This window comes from Drosophila nasuta, chromosome 2L (genome assembly GCF_023558535.2).
Source record: "Drosophila nasuta strain 15112-1781.00 chromosome 2L, ASM2355853v1, whole genome shotgun sequence".
Classification (NCBI taxonomy): domain Eukaryota; kingdom Metazoa; phylum Arthropoda; class Insecta; order Diptera; family Drosophilidae; genus Drosophila; species Drosophila nasuta.
Window position 1 is genome coordinate 7,907,467 of NC_083455.1, and position 13,737 is coordinate 7,921,203.

At 35.5% G+C, this 13,737-nt stretch overlaps 1 protein-coding gene across 2 annotated transcripts in view; it reads left to right on the plus strand.

Annotated features, from left to right (window-relative positions):
• Window positions 1–13,737, plus strand: part of LOC132788345 (beta-1,4-glucuronyltransferase 1-like) — a 67,643-nt gene that overhangs the window by 5,896 nt on the left and 48,010 nt on the right. For both annotated transcript variants that reach the window (XM_060795696.1, XM_060795706.1), the window contains exon 2: window positions 5,398–5,450. The gene's annotated coding sequence lies outside the window, so the exon portion shown is untranslated. The remainder of the gene's footprint in view (window positions 1–5,397; window positions 5,451–13,737) is intronic.

Here is a 13,737-nt window from a genome sequence, read left to right on the forward strand (position 1 = left end):
CCAAGCCCAAAACTCAAAAACTGAAACCATCAATGGGAACTTAACCTTGGCACAATTAATTACCAGTTAAAAAAATTCGGGAATTTAAAACAAAAACGATACTACAATGCAATTTACACTTGAATTAATCAGTTTGTGACGTTGACCTCAAATGTAAACCAAGTCAGCTTCAAGAAGTTTTAAATCAGCTGCCAGCAAGGGTTGACAAACCCTCGCTCCCCCGATCCACCTTCTGCTATATACATAACATATATAGTATACCGCAAGTGCCTTCCTGCTGTTGGCCTTATGACAACAAGCTTCTGGCTTGGTCTGGTATTAGTTTACAGTTTTGTGGTTAACCGCAAATAAGCATTTTGTGCATTTTGTTTTTCTTTTCGTTACGTTACGTTTCGTCTCGATTCGTTTGGTTTCATTTCCTTTCCTTACACTTTCCTAACTCAAACTCGGCCATTTGTAAAAGTTAAACTCGGACAGCACTTTCCTTCTACGCTGGGTGTGTGTGTGTGTGTATTTTGTATAAACTGGGGTTGGAGTTGGGGGTTGTGGCTTATGGAAATGGCTGCTTAGCTGCTTCGATGGTCCTGCTTGGTCAGTCATCAATACAATTTATGTTGCCTTTTTCGCTTTTTTTCTATATAAAAAATATAAAATTATGTATACATACAGATATATATTTTTACACTTGCTGGCTTCTTAAGGCATTTCAAATGGATTTTATTTACTTACGTTTCAATGCGCAGAAATTGCGTTCAGATTTTTATCAAGTTTGAGCTAAATATATTTATTGCTTACTTTTTGACAAGCTCTTTAATATAAATAAAAATACGGGCGGTTTATTTATGGTAAATTCACACAAAATATTACGTGACAAATATCACAAAATCGTGATAAATTTGACAAGCACTTAAAAGTTTTTATTAAAAACAACATTTTTGAATAGATTCTATACAATGTGTAGAATACGTTGAAAACTTTGTATAACAAACCTTGTTATCTTTATTGATAAGTTCCACAAATATATAGAATTAAAGCCGGAAAATTACTTATATTTTACCTATGCAAATAATAAACAGTATTAGATGGAGTTTTCTCTTAGACGATGATTTAATCATGCTTAAAAGTTTTAATAATTGACAGTGCAAACACGAAGTTTTAATTAAAATTATTTTTTTATTTTTTCAGCATTAATTAAATCCTTGTGTACGCAATTTGATATTTGAGCAATCTGATTTGTTCAAGAAATCTAAGTAAAATTTCTTTAGTAATAAAATCAAGTCTAAAACTAATTAAGGATTATAGAAAGTCTTAAGAAGTTTAAAAGTGCGCAACGCAATTTCAAATGTATCACTACAAGTCAGCTGTTCTCTGGCGTTGCAAGATTTATCAACTTGTATTTAATTTGCTTAACATTATTTATTTTACCCAAAGGACTTTTAAGTCACACAAGCTTCGTTTGCGTTTGCCGTCTGTGGAACACCATCGTTGCCTTATGAGTGAGTTCTCTGGCCGGGTCTCGAAGTCGGCAACTGTCATGGTAACCACAAGGCAGGCAAAAATGTTTTCTTGTTGTCTAACAATTAGGCACGCAACCGTCCGTGGGTCGGGTCGTCACAGGTGGGTCGCAAGCTGGCAACGCTGGCAACGCGTGCGATGTGCTGACACCTTGCGGAGGGGGCGTGGTTATGAGGTGGCAAGTCCATGTTGTCCGCATGACAAGCACCTGAGGCGAGGGCTCCTGTTTATGGTTGATTGAATTGAAATGGGAAGCTTGTGAGAGCACCAAGCAAGAGCCAGTCTTAGAGAGGGTGTTTGTTTGTGTTCTAGGGTGATTCATTTGGAGCGTTATGTGTGCATTTCAACGTTTCAACGGCGCATTAAAGCGACATTTTCGTCTATGTCTGACCTAATAATTATGCGGAACTCACCTCTTAAAGTTTGTTTTTCTCCTCTGGTTTTATTTCGTGACTGTTTGTTTTCTATCAGATTCGGGAACGTTCTCTACAAAACTGAATAAATTTATTTCCACTTCAGGAAGAAATTCTGTAATTAATGAATATTTAAATGCCATTCGTTTTGAATAGGCTTAAGGCATAATATAAATATTTATCATGAGGAAACATCGATTTTTCAACTTTTCGCCACTGTTTTAAACTCAAAGATTTATCTCATTTTTGGTGATTTCGAATGTCTTCTTAAATTTGACTAGACACGTTCTTGTGATAAACAAATCCTTCATTTGTCAGCTCTTCGTAAGCTTTCTATAAATAACGGCTTAGCTGCCGTAAATTCATCTGAATCTTGTCTTAAACTTCTGTCCATCGATTTTATGCCTCAAAATTAGCATAAATGAGTCGAATAAGTTATGTAGCTTGTACGTTTTGAATTCACGATCTTCAAAGCACACATCAAATGCCAATTCTTCTTAACTGTTCGTTTTCCCCGCGCTCTGTGTGTTTGTGTGGTTCAATAACCCAAGCGTATCGTCAATTAATGAAATCATGTTAAATATTCCCCACGCCGACTAATTTTTCTGAAATTTAAAAGCCACTTCCATTGTTCGAACCGCTTAACGATTTTTATCTGCCCTCTGGGGCATCGAGTTATTATTTTATACCCTGCGTTCTTTTTATATTTTTCGTTCGTTTTTCGTTCCTTTTTATTGTTATTACCCCGTCGGCTACTGTAAAAGCGCAACAGCAACAAATGCGTATTGTGAATACATATAATAATACGCTATAGATAAATCTGCTTTCATTTGCTCATTAGAACAATCGCCGGGGTATCGTTTGGTTCCGCTCAGCGCTTACTGCATTTAAATTCCTAAATTCGTAAATTATAATGCCGCCTTCTATTGTGCTGTTAAGTTGCTGTCCAACAATGTTGTTTGTAATATTGTTAACTAAATTGCGATATATTGTTAGTTGTGTAACTAGATTTTGCATCTAATTTAATTATACCCGCTACATATAGTGTAGAAGGGTATTATAGCTTTGTGGCTGCGATATAGACATGCCCTTCGGTCTGAATTAACACCTAGATTTCAAGGACTATGAGATATATATTTATCTAATTTTTCGACAACACTTGAAATGTTTGAACGCAGATCTATTTTTTTTTTCAAATTTTTCCCACGCCCACTTCATCGCCCGGAAATTGAAAAAAAAGTAGTAAAAGCTACAGTCGAGTGTACTCGACTGTGAGATACCCGCTACCAATTTTGAATAAAATCAATGTATTTTGCGGTATTATTCTCAAAATATACCAATTATACTGCAAAAATACTAAAAATATATTTTGGGGTATTATTATAAAAATATACTAAATATGCTAAAAATACTACAATATATATATATATATATTGTATATATACAATCATAAATAAATCATAAATACTATAGTTATTATTGTATATACCAAAATTCGCAATTCTAGCTTTACAATTACGCTTGTTATTCAATTTTTTTGATTTACTGGGGCGGAAGTGGGCGTGGCAAAAATTTGAAACAAACTTGATCTGCGTGCAAACATAACAAATGCTGTCGAAAAAAAATTATAGCTCTATCTCTTATAGTCTCTGAGATCTAGGTGTTCATATGGACGGACGGACAGACGGACAGACACACAGACGGACATGGCTAGATCGTCTCGGCTGTTGACGCTGATCAAGAATATATATACTTTATAGGGTCGGAGATGCCTCCTTCTACCTGTTACATACATTTCCTGTTAGCACAAAGTTATAATACTCTTCTACCCTATGGGTAGCGGGTATAAAAACAAATAACAATATTGTAAATCTTGTTTTCTATGGTATATTGAAAATATAAAATATCGACATACCAAAAACAGCTTTCGGTATATTTTAGTATTTTTCAGTAAATTAAGTTGGAATATTTTAAGAATAAAATCGCAATGATTTGCTTTACTTCAAAGTGGGTAACAAATATCTAACAGTCGAGCACACCCGACTGTAGCTTTCTCACTTGTTTATATTAAGCAATTGTCGTGCTACACTTATTTTAGGTATATGTATGTAAATTATTTCATTTTAGGCAACTGTTATCGTTTTATTGTTAATAAGTTTATGAGCGAAATAATTTTCAAATTTGAAGATAGTTTACGTAATTAGACCTTTGTGGGGCGACAGCTTAATTCATTGACCACATGGGAGAGAATTGTCATGCTAATTAGAAATTATACAAAGGCTGACTGATATAAATGGAATATTACAACAGACTAAAATATGAAATATTTCTACAAACTTATTTCTTACTATTGTTGGATAGTCTAAAGACTTAAATTATCTTATTGAGTAACTACTTATTTTCTAACATAATTATTTTGGTTCAAAGCTTAAGCCAAAAAGTTCTCAGAGCTGTGAAAAATAATTGAAGTGTCTAAAATTTTTATTTTAACACTTTGGAACAACGCGTCATACACCTTTTTCTACTTATCTGTCTCCATCTCACAATTCTCTCTTGTTTTTTCTCTTCACTGTTTGCCAACCCATAACATCCTTCAAAGCTCATTCTAAATTGCAATATTCACACAAAAATCAACGAACCATACAAATTGACTTCCGTTGTCTTGCCTAGAGTTGGTTTTGGCTTTGGCCAGTTTACCAGTTTTGCCGGATTGCACTTGTTCTGCATCAGTTACTTGGCTCCACACAGTTTCACAGTTTCCCCCAGTTTAGTTTGAGTTCCTCCCACATCGACAGACCTTGCTAATTATGTTTATGGAGAATTCGTCGATAAAGTTTTCTATGTCACGTAGTTTGTTCAAAAGTCATTACGCTAATGGCAACAGAATATGCGGGTTTTCTTTTTCCTTCCTTCTTTTATTTTGTTTTATTTTTGGAAGGAGGACTTAGCAACTTGGCTAATAGGCTATGCTTTCGTTTGTCGTACAAGTTGCGGTATTATGTTAATTACAATAGTTTCGCTCATCTCAAATTGAAAGCGAAATATAAAAATGTCTACAAATTGTTTTTTGGGTAGTAGATTGAATTAGTTAAGTCTCTTGGATTTTGGTAACCAAAAAATGTAAAAATGCTAATTTGAAAAAAATGTAATATTCTCTAATAAAATGCAGCTTACTGGCTTTTGTAGTATTGTCTGCGCTGTGTTAATGTCCATGACAGTTTGTTTCTCTTGAAATGATAACTAGTCATACATTCCCTTAAGTTGTCACAACGTTTCTTCCTCAATTGAAAACGCTTCAGATTAAGGTTTGAGCTAAAGTTGATTGTGCATTTGAAGCCCTTGAATTCGATTGAATAAAGCAATTTGCCCAAGCGACGTTTACGCAAATGTCAATAGACTTTTGCGAGCAATTTTTATTTTCTTTTATCATTCAATGTCTAAAATAATTCTTCGTTTTTATATATTGCAGACAAGGCTATAAAAGCTGACTAGCGAGGCCCATTGCATTACATTTTGGATAAGGTAAGCAAACTATTTGTTATACGAATTTATTATTATTATTTTATTTGTTATCAAATACAATTGTTGTTTATGGCGTAGCTTTGATAAATAGCGCAATTCTTTTGAAAAATATCGCACTGAAGCGATAACAATATTTTACAGCCAAAATGGTTTCAGCGCAATGTTAGTCATTATTTAAAAAATGTTTAAATATATTGCTAGGTTGTTTTTGGAATTTTCTGATAAACGAACCACAACCAGTCATGCAAAATGCAAAAAGTTAATTTAGTTTAACAACCAGAAAATGAGACAATTGTTTCTAATTTTCCCACGAAGTAAATATACAGCACAAAAATATCGTTTCAATACATTGTATTGTATTATTGAGATAAAAACGTTATTAGTTTTAATAATTCATTCGCAAAACTGTTAATGAATAGTCAAACAACATGAAAAGCTTTTGATAACTAATTAAATCAATGAATTTTTATACAATACTTTGTTGAACAATGTAAAATAGTTGATATAGAAAACGTATGCAAGTTAATTGATAGAATTTTAAAGTATTTAAATGGGTTGCTGGTTAGCACTTGTTTAATCGAACGAAGCATATTATGGGCTCACTAATTGAACAATTTATCTTAGCCGCTATCAATCGACGTGTCAATCTATCTAGCCATCAATCTATGCCTACCTTGAGGACTGCGAAACAAGTCTTAAATTGCGAATTAGCAGTTAGTTAATTGAGCAACATATTTTTCATGTGATGCATGCTCATCTGCCTATAGATTAAATCATTTATCTTACTTGTTATCTATCCATCTATCTAACTGTCCATGTAGCCTATTATCTAAGTATCTATCAATCTATGTGATAATTTGCAGCTACTCATTGGCATATTGATTAGCCACAAGCTGTCATTGATTACCGCATAGCCCGATTATAACAAAGCCAAAGCCAATTCGATGGCAGTCAACAAGCTACTAGGCGAAACACTTAGCGAATGTCTTACACACACACACACACATACAGTACAGAAAAAGCGTAGTCTACTTTTAGGATTCGCGGGCCACAATTAATCTTGCTGGCACTCACTCGGGTGGCTATAACAACAACAAGGCGAGCGAAAACAGCAAGAACAACAATGGCGTGCTTTGTTGTAATTAATATGTAAATGAACAAGTCGGAGACGGGACTTGAATGGTTAACTCACACAAAGCGCAGTGCCGACGTCAAAAGCATTTGCACAAATCATCGGTTAAAGTGTCTAAGAGAGTTAGGGAGCTCAGTCTCAGTCTCAGGTTCAGTCTCAGACTCAAGTGGCTAATTGTTATGCAAACGGGCAGACTCAGAATTTCCAGACGGTCATTTGTACACTTGTTGTTGTTGTTGTTGCTGCTATTGTAATTGCATTTCAACTTTGAAGACGGTCTAAAGTCCAGGCTCGTACTTTTATAGGCCGAGTTGAGCTGAGCAAATTTAATTATAAATCGTTAGCTGCATTGGCCCAAAGCACGTGCTACTTGCTACTTGCCACGCTCACTACTGTTTTTGGCATCTATCCAACATCAATGCAGTCTCAGTCTCTCAGAGTATCTGGCCAAGAGGCACAGATGAGCAGCAGCAGCAGCACTAACAGACGCTCAAACTTGACATCGGCTCAGGCCGCTCAAACTATGGATGAGAAGAATGAGAGAGAGTGATGAGGGACGGGGCGGGGCAGGGCGAGGCGAGGCTGGGCAGCCTCGACTGAGTGCTTCGTATGCTGAGGCGCAAGGCCAAGAAGCAAAACCACAAGCAGCACTAGAGTAGCACACACTTGTTCTCTTACTCTGACAGGCTCTCTGTTACACACACACACACATGGACATACACACACGTACACTCTTAAACACATACATATAACAGATGATTGCCTTGGCCAAGTTTGAGGCTAAGGCTGAGCATCCTTTTAAATGAATTAGTGCAAAATACATTATAATTTTCAGCTGCATGCGCGTTTTTCAGTTTGTTGATTACTTAAAAGCTTTTTACTTACACACACACAGTTATATACACACAGTAGAGCACTCTCTAGATATTTATCGATAGGAACTGTGTGAGGTTTTTGTGGCTATTCAAATCGATAGTTCAGCCTGTGGCTTTGAACCGGATTGTGGCTTTTATTGATGAGTCTGTAAATTGCAATGCAATTTCTTAAGACTTGCTAGAAATATCCCCATCTGTGGCCCATGAAATACTTGAGTTTACTAATTTGATAAACACTATGTGCAGCATATTATTTATGCATAATTTAGACTAAATTGAATTGCAATCAAAATGAAATTCTTTGCATATCGATTTCGACGTTGTCAAAATGCCAAATACAAATGCGTAAAATTTAAAATAAAGTGCATATAAACAAGTAAGAAAGTTAGAGTTGTATGTGCTGTGAGATACCCACTACACATACTTAATACATATAAGCAAATAAATGCGATATTATCTTTTAAAGATACTATATTAACACAGTAACTAATATATCAAAATATACATTTGGTATAATGCCAAAAAAGAAAAAACAAAATGATAACTCTAAGATATATTTATTTATCTCAGATATTATTTATTGATTTTGAATAATATGAAAATAATTCAACTGAATTTTTAAAGTAAAATTCACTTGAATTGTATTGCAATTGCTCTGCTTTAAATTAAGTTCATAGATATTCTAAGGCCTACAAAAGAAATTGAAACGGTTTTTACGAAAAGTGCCTCGGAATTGGATTGCAGTCGTGATTTAACGAATTTTTTTGTTGGAATTAAGCATTTGTTTTCGAGTTACAACTTCTTTACAGCGTTCCCATTCGCAAGGCTTTTTGTCGTATACATTTTGGTCAAGGACTCTCAGCCTGCTGCATGCTAATCCTTTTAAGCAGCTTTAGCAGCACCTACAATGCATATATGAAACAGTTTGTAGGTCTGTCGCTGTCGCCTGGCATCCTCTCTCATGGGCATAAATTAAAACAAGAACAACGAGGCGCGGCAACAACAACAACAGACTGGAGAATAAGTTTTTGCGCGCAGCTGAAAAGTTTTTCGTTTTTTTTTGTTTTGTTTATGGAGATGTTTTTGTTGTTTTCGCTGGGCACTGCAGTTTTCTTAACGATTCTCGTCGCGCAGGAAACAAAAGCTAGAACCAACTCATAACTTACACATGCACATTTATTTTCATTTCCGCATTGTCGACGAGTTTTCGAGCGTCTTTCACTTTCCGCTTTTCACTTTTCCCGTCCACTTCTTTTCATTTCGCTGAGTTTTGTTTTTGGTTTTTCTACCGCATTTTTAATTTGCTGTCATATTGTGTCTATCCAAATCGTAGCAACTGCAGCATATGCTGAGGCGTACCAAAAATATGGATATACAGAATATCCAGCGTTGCTTTGGGAACATTCTGGCTGACTTCGACTGCCCGCACACATGTGTCGACATCATTTGGGAGAGCGGAGAAGCTTTGTTCAACTTTTAATGAGTTTGCCAAAAGTGGCCAACGCATAATGAAAAGCGGTAGCTATGAGAACGATAACTACCAGAGATACGTCCACACTTTTTCACTACTTAGTGCGCTTCAACTAACTTAAAAATGCTGGCACATTTTACGAGTATATTGTACTCTCAAAAAAAAAAGAAAAACCATTGAGTCCAATTCTAAAGCACGCACTTCCATCGACTTATCTACTTAAATTCTATTTTTTATTTTGTTTAGCTTAAAAATAAACTTTTCGTTGGCTTCTTTGCCATTTAACTTTGTTCTATTTTATGCAGAGCAGCAGAGCATGAGCAATTGCTCTTTGGCTTAAATTAGATTGTGAAATATATTTTCATAAAATGCAGAAATACCAACGAGACATTTTTTTAAATGAAAATATAGCTAAAATAAGTGTGGGAATAAATTTTAAAGAAAAAAAAAAAGTTAATAGATCACATGCATGTTTAAATAGCCGAAGGAATTTAACAAACTCTTAGCAACTACTTTGACACAAAAAACTTGAAGCTCTTTCTCGAATGCTGCTTAATTGAAATGTCCTTTAGTTTGACAATTCTATGAGGATTTGCACAAGCTTTTCTTTATCCCAACTTAGCTTCCACATTATCCTGCAACTCGTATTGTCTTGCTGCTGTTATTGTGGCTGCCTCTTAATCATTTCGTCCTTTTTGCGTGTTTGACTTCCCAGTTGTTCGGTTGTGTTGTATTTGTTTCTGGTCAAGTCATTTGGCCGAGGCTTTCATGAGCATGTTTCTTGTTTTGGTCCAAGCGTATTGTATTCTTTGGTTGTCCATTGTTATGCTTGTAGTTTTGTTGGGTTGGGTTTTTCTTGATTTGATCCAGCTTTTCAGTTGCTTTCAACATTTTAGTAATCGAGCGATTTTCTCTTGCTGTTGCTTCCTGTCGTTATTTTTTCCCTTTTCATTTTTGAGGTTTTTCTTCTTCTGCTTTTCAATAGTAATGGTTGGAAATTGGTTGAAAGCAAATGCGGATTATTGTGTTTTGAAATGACCTGTGTATGAATTTATTGTTGCCAAAAATGAGATAGATATGGGAATAAAAAGAGCTACATGTATAAATTGATAAAAAGGGAGAAAAATTGCGAACAAATCCAATTATGTGTTCACTTAAATTAATGTTTAAAATAGACAAAAAGTGCAAATAATATAAAAATTGCCGAATTATTAAATACAATGTTCTTTGTTATGAATACACTAACAAAATATGTATATAGTTATTTTCAGAACAATATTAATATTTTATCAGCTTTGTGTTGAATTTCATTGTGTAAATTTCATTTAAAAAAATGTTTGCTTAAAATTTAAATATTACAAGTACAGCTGCTAATATATTCCAAAGTTGTGCGAGCATCTTAGATTTATGGTCGTAGTTATTTATAACATCTTTGGAACATGCTTCATTATCAGATGTGTAAACACACACAATGCCTCCAATTCAGCTAGAAACATATGCGCATATATTTTTGTTGGTGTATTTATACCTGGTGTCAGCTACTGCAAAATATTTACGAGCTCAAGCCCAACCGTAAATCAGTGCCCAGTCTGCAGCTGCTTAACACCATCCTCGTCTCTTTATCACGCAAAAGAAGAGAATCAAGTGGTGGGAGGACCGAGGCAGAGAGTGCAAAAGCTGCACATAATATCATTAAAAACAAATTGAGCACATTAATAAATATGAATTATGATTGTTAATAAAAAATGATGGCCATGGCATCGTAGGGCGTGACCGAAAACGATACCAACAAATTCCGACTCGGAAATGAGAGAGAAATTTCAGGTTCAGGAAGTTGACACATCCACTTGCCGCGTTGCATTTCACGCTGCTCGCCCTTGGGATGGGCCACGCCCACTGCGGGTCGGTCGCTTGGATCGTTGGTTGGTTGGTTGAAAATATGACAACATTTGCGGCCACTTGCCACACAATTTTGCAGCAGGCGACGGCAGCGGCAAAACATTTTCCCTTCGTTTTGTTGCATAACTTTTGGCGCTTAAAAATGCGGCAGACATCATAAATCAATTTATTGCTTCGGCACTCAGACAGCAGAGCCAGATAGAGAATGAGATTGCGAAACAGAGACAGAACGACAAAAAAATCAAAGCAAGATGGGGAATAGACAAAACGATTTAATGTGCTCCTATCTCATCTCTACACTGGATTATGGCCAGACAATTTGAGTGGTTTCTGTTGTTCGTTGGGGTGCCGTTGACAACAGTTACAGAAACAGAAACAGAAATACAACTTCAACTATGTGGCTGCTACCATTAATTTTAAGGCCAGACAATGCAAAATTCATGCAGGTGCACAAAGGTGAGAAGTGATCCAAAGAGCATTCCCATTACATGCCTTTCCTCTTATAGTCAAGCGACCCTTTTATCTTGCCTGCATATAAAGTTTTTGGGTTGCGACTTCAAGTTTTCCATTTCATTGGGCAAGGCTTTTTTGAATACTTTTCAAAGTTAGGCATAAACTTTGAGAGATTTTTATTAAAGAACTTCGAACTAATTAACTCAGCTCAATTGCGTAACATGAGATATTAGCCAAGAATATTTGTTAAGAGATTGAGTCTAAAATTTTATATTTTTCTTAAGATAATGAAAGAGATATTCTGTGTAAATATTTAAGCACTAAAATTAGCATTTTTTGTACTACTACAGATTAAGAGCAGTAATTTCAAGCATCATTTTAAATAAATAAACTGAAAGATACCTAATTTAAATAGAATTAATAAAACTGTCTTGAGGGCTGTCTGGTTTGTCAGTTTTATTAACAAGTGAGAACATTGCTTCAACAACAATGCACGTAAGAAGCCATCAGTTTTAACGCTAATCTGACATCGCGACGCCATTTTGTTTTTGTTTTTATATTAATTTTGCTATTTACCAACATTGTGTCGGAAATGTGACGACAATAATAAAAAACTGCTGTCTGTTGGCTTCGAAGGTTGTTTGCGTTACGCCCACTGTCGCAGATTAGCTGCAGATAAAAAAAAAAATTAGCGAAGAAACTCCCACGAAGGCGGAGCCACCCACTCAAATGTTATGTATACGACCCATATATAAAATAAAAATATATTTTCTCTTTTTTTTTTTGACTCATTTGCACTCGATTGCGCGCAGTGATAGCGTCAGCTTGTAATATTTCATACATTTTTTATAGGGGATACCCAATGTGAGTTAGACAAATTTGAGCCAAGCTGACTTACATTTTGATATATTTTACTCTGTGTGTAATGATTGAATTTCAGATATTTCCATTTAGTAACATTGTATTATAAAATCGGTATTGATGATGGGAATTTAGTGAAGTTATTTGCAGGGTAACTCTACGTCGATTGCTCTGCATTGAATTTTTATTCTCCCCTGTGATTTACGAAGAAAAGTTGTTTTTCTCGGCGATTCCAAAGCGTATCCGAAGTCATCAATAAGCATTTTTTACGAAAGTGGGGGCACAATTGGAGGCTGCATCTGAGCGGAGCGAATCAACTCATCTCCATCTTCAATCCCAGGCCATTCCATATAGATTGTTCACATTTCTGCGTAGTCATTTTTTGACAGTTTGTAATTCGAGTTTCAAGTTGTATGCGTGTGTGTGTGTGTGTCACCTTTGTATCATGTTTTCCTTTAGATGCTTCCTCATCATCAGTTTGTCATTATCGTCATCATTGTCTATCGTTTTCCTTTTCATTGCGTTTGACATAACTCACAAGTGTCTTTGGCATTTCTTTGCCAACGTTTTTACTCTACTTTCATTGACTTTTTGTATTTTCTTTATTCTCGTCAATGGATCAATGTTTATGTGTGTGCGTTTGCATGGGCGATAGGTTTCAATCTTTTGATAAGACTTAATGTGCTTAACGTGACGTAAAATGTAGTTAATTAAGTGCTAAACACACACAGGTAGCTTCACCGATATAAGATGTAGCGTGTCTAAGAAAGTCGATAGACTTTGCAGCTTCACAGACGAAGCCGCAAACAACATCTGTGGATGTTGTGAGGGGGAAATGAGCCTGAAAGTAGATGTGAAAATGCAACTACCGATTGATGCATGATACTCTAATTAAACAGCTGCTGCTGTAATTCGTGATGCCGACAGCTTTAATATATTCGAAAACACATTTACACGAAATTTAACTTTCACTCAAAGCACTTTTACTAATTTAGCATGACTTTGTATTAATTCTTGTCTGGCTGACTAAATTCTCACTGAATATTAATGTCGCTGTCGGTAGAAAATTCTCCAATTAAAAAAGATTGCCATTTTCCAGCATTCTTAGGTATCTAATTTTACTCGTTGCTTTGGCTATCTTTAGTGATTTGCCCATTTAGTGCCTTGCCTTTAATTAAAAATTCAGCCAAGTAATTTATGCAAAAATCTGAAAAACGTTTTTACCAGATACTTGGCTTATTTTTGGTCTTTGGCGAAATTATATGCTAATGAAATTGATAAAATTAGCTTTTTTTTGTATGTACGATATTTGAGAGACGTATGCAAATGATGATGCTACCCTCTTTGCTCATAGGTGAATAAATTTATGCATATCTTCGTAGATACTTGAGCGCCTACTTAAGGCGGTGTTTCCTTTGTATTCGTACTCAATTTGTCAAACAAAATGCTGGGCTGTGCCGTGCTATACATCAGTCTGTCTGTCTGTCTGTCTGTCCGACTGACTGATTGTAAGTCTTTCCGTCTGTCTGTCATATTTATGGCCCTGTACTCGTTCGCTCGTTTGTTGAGGTTGTGTTTGTCGGCTTGTTGATATTT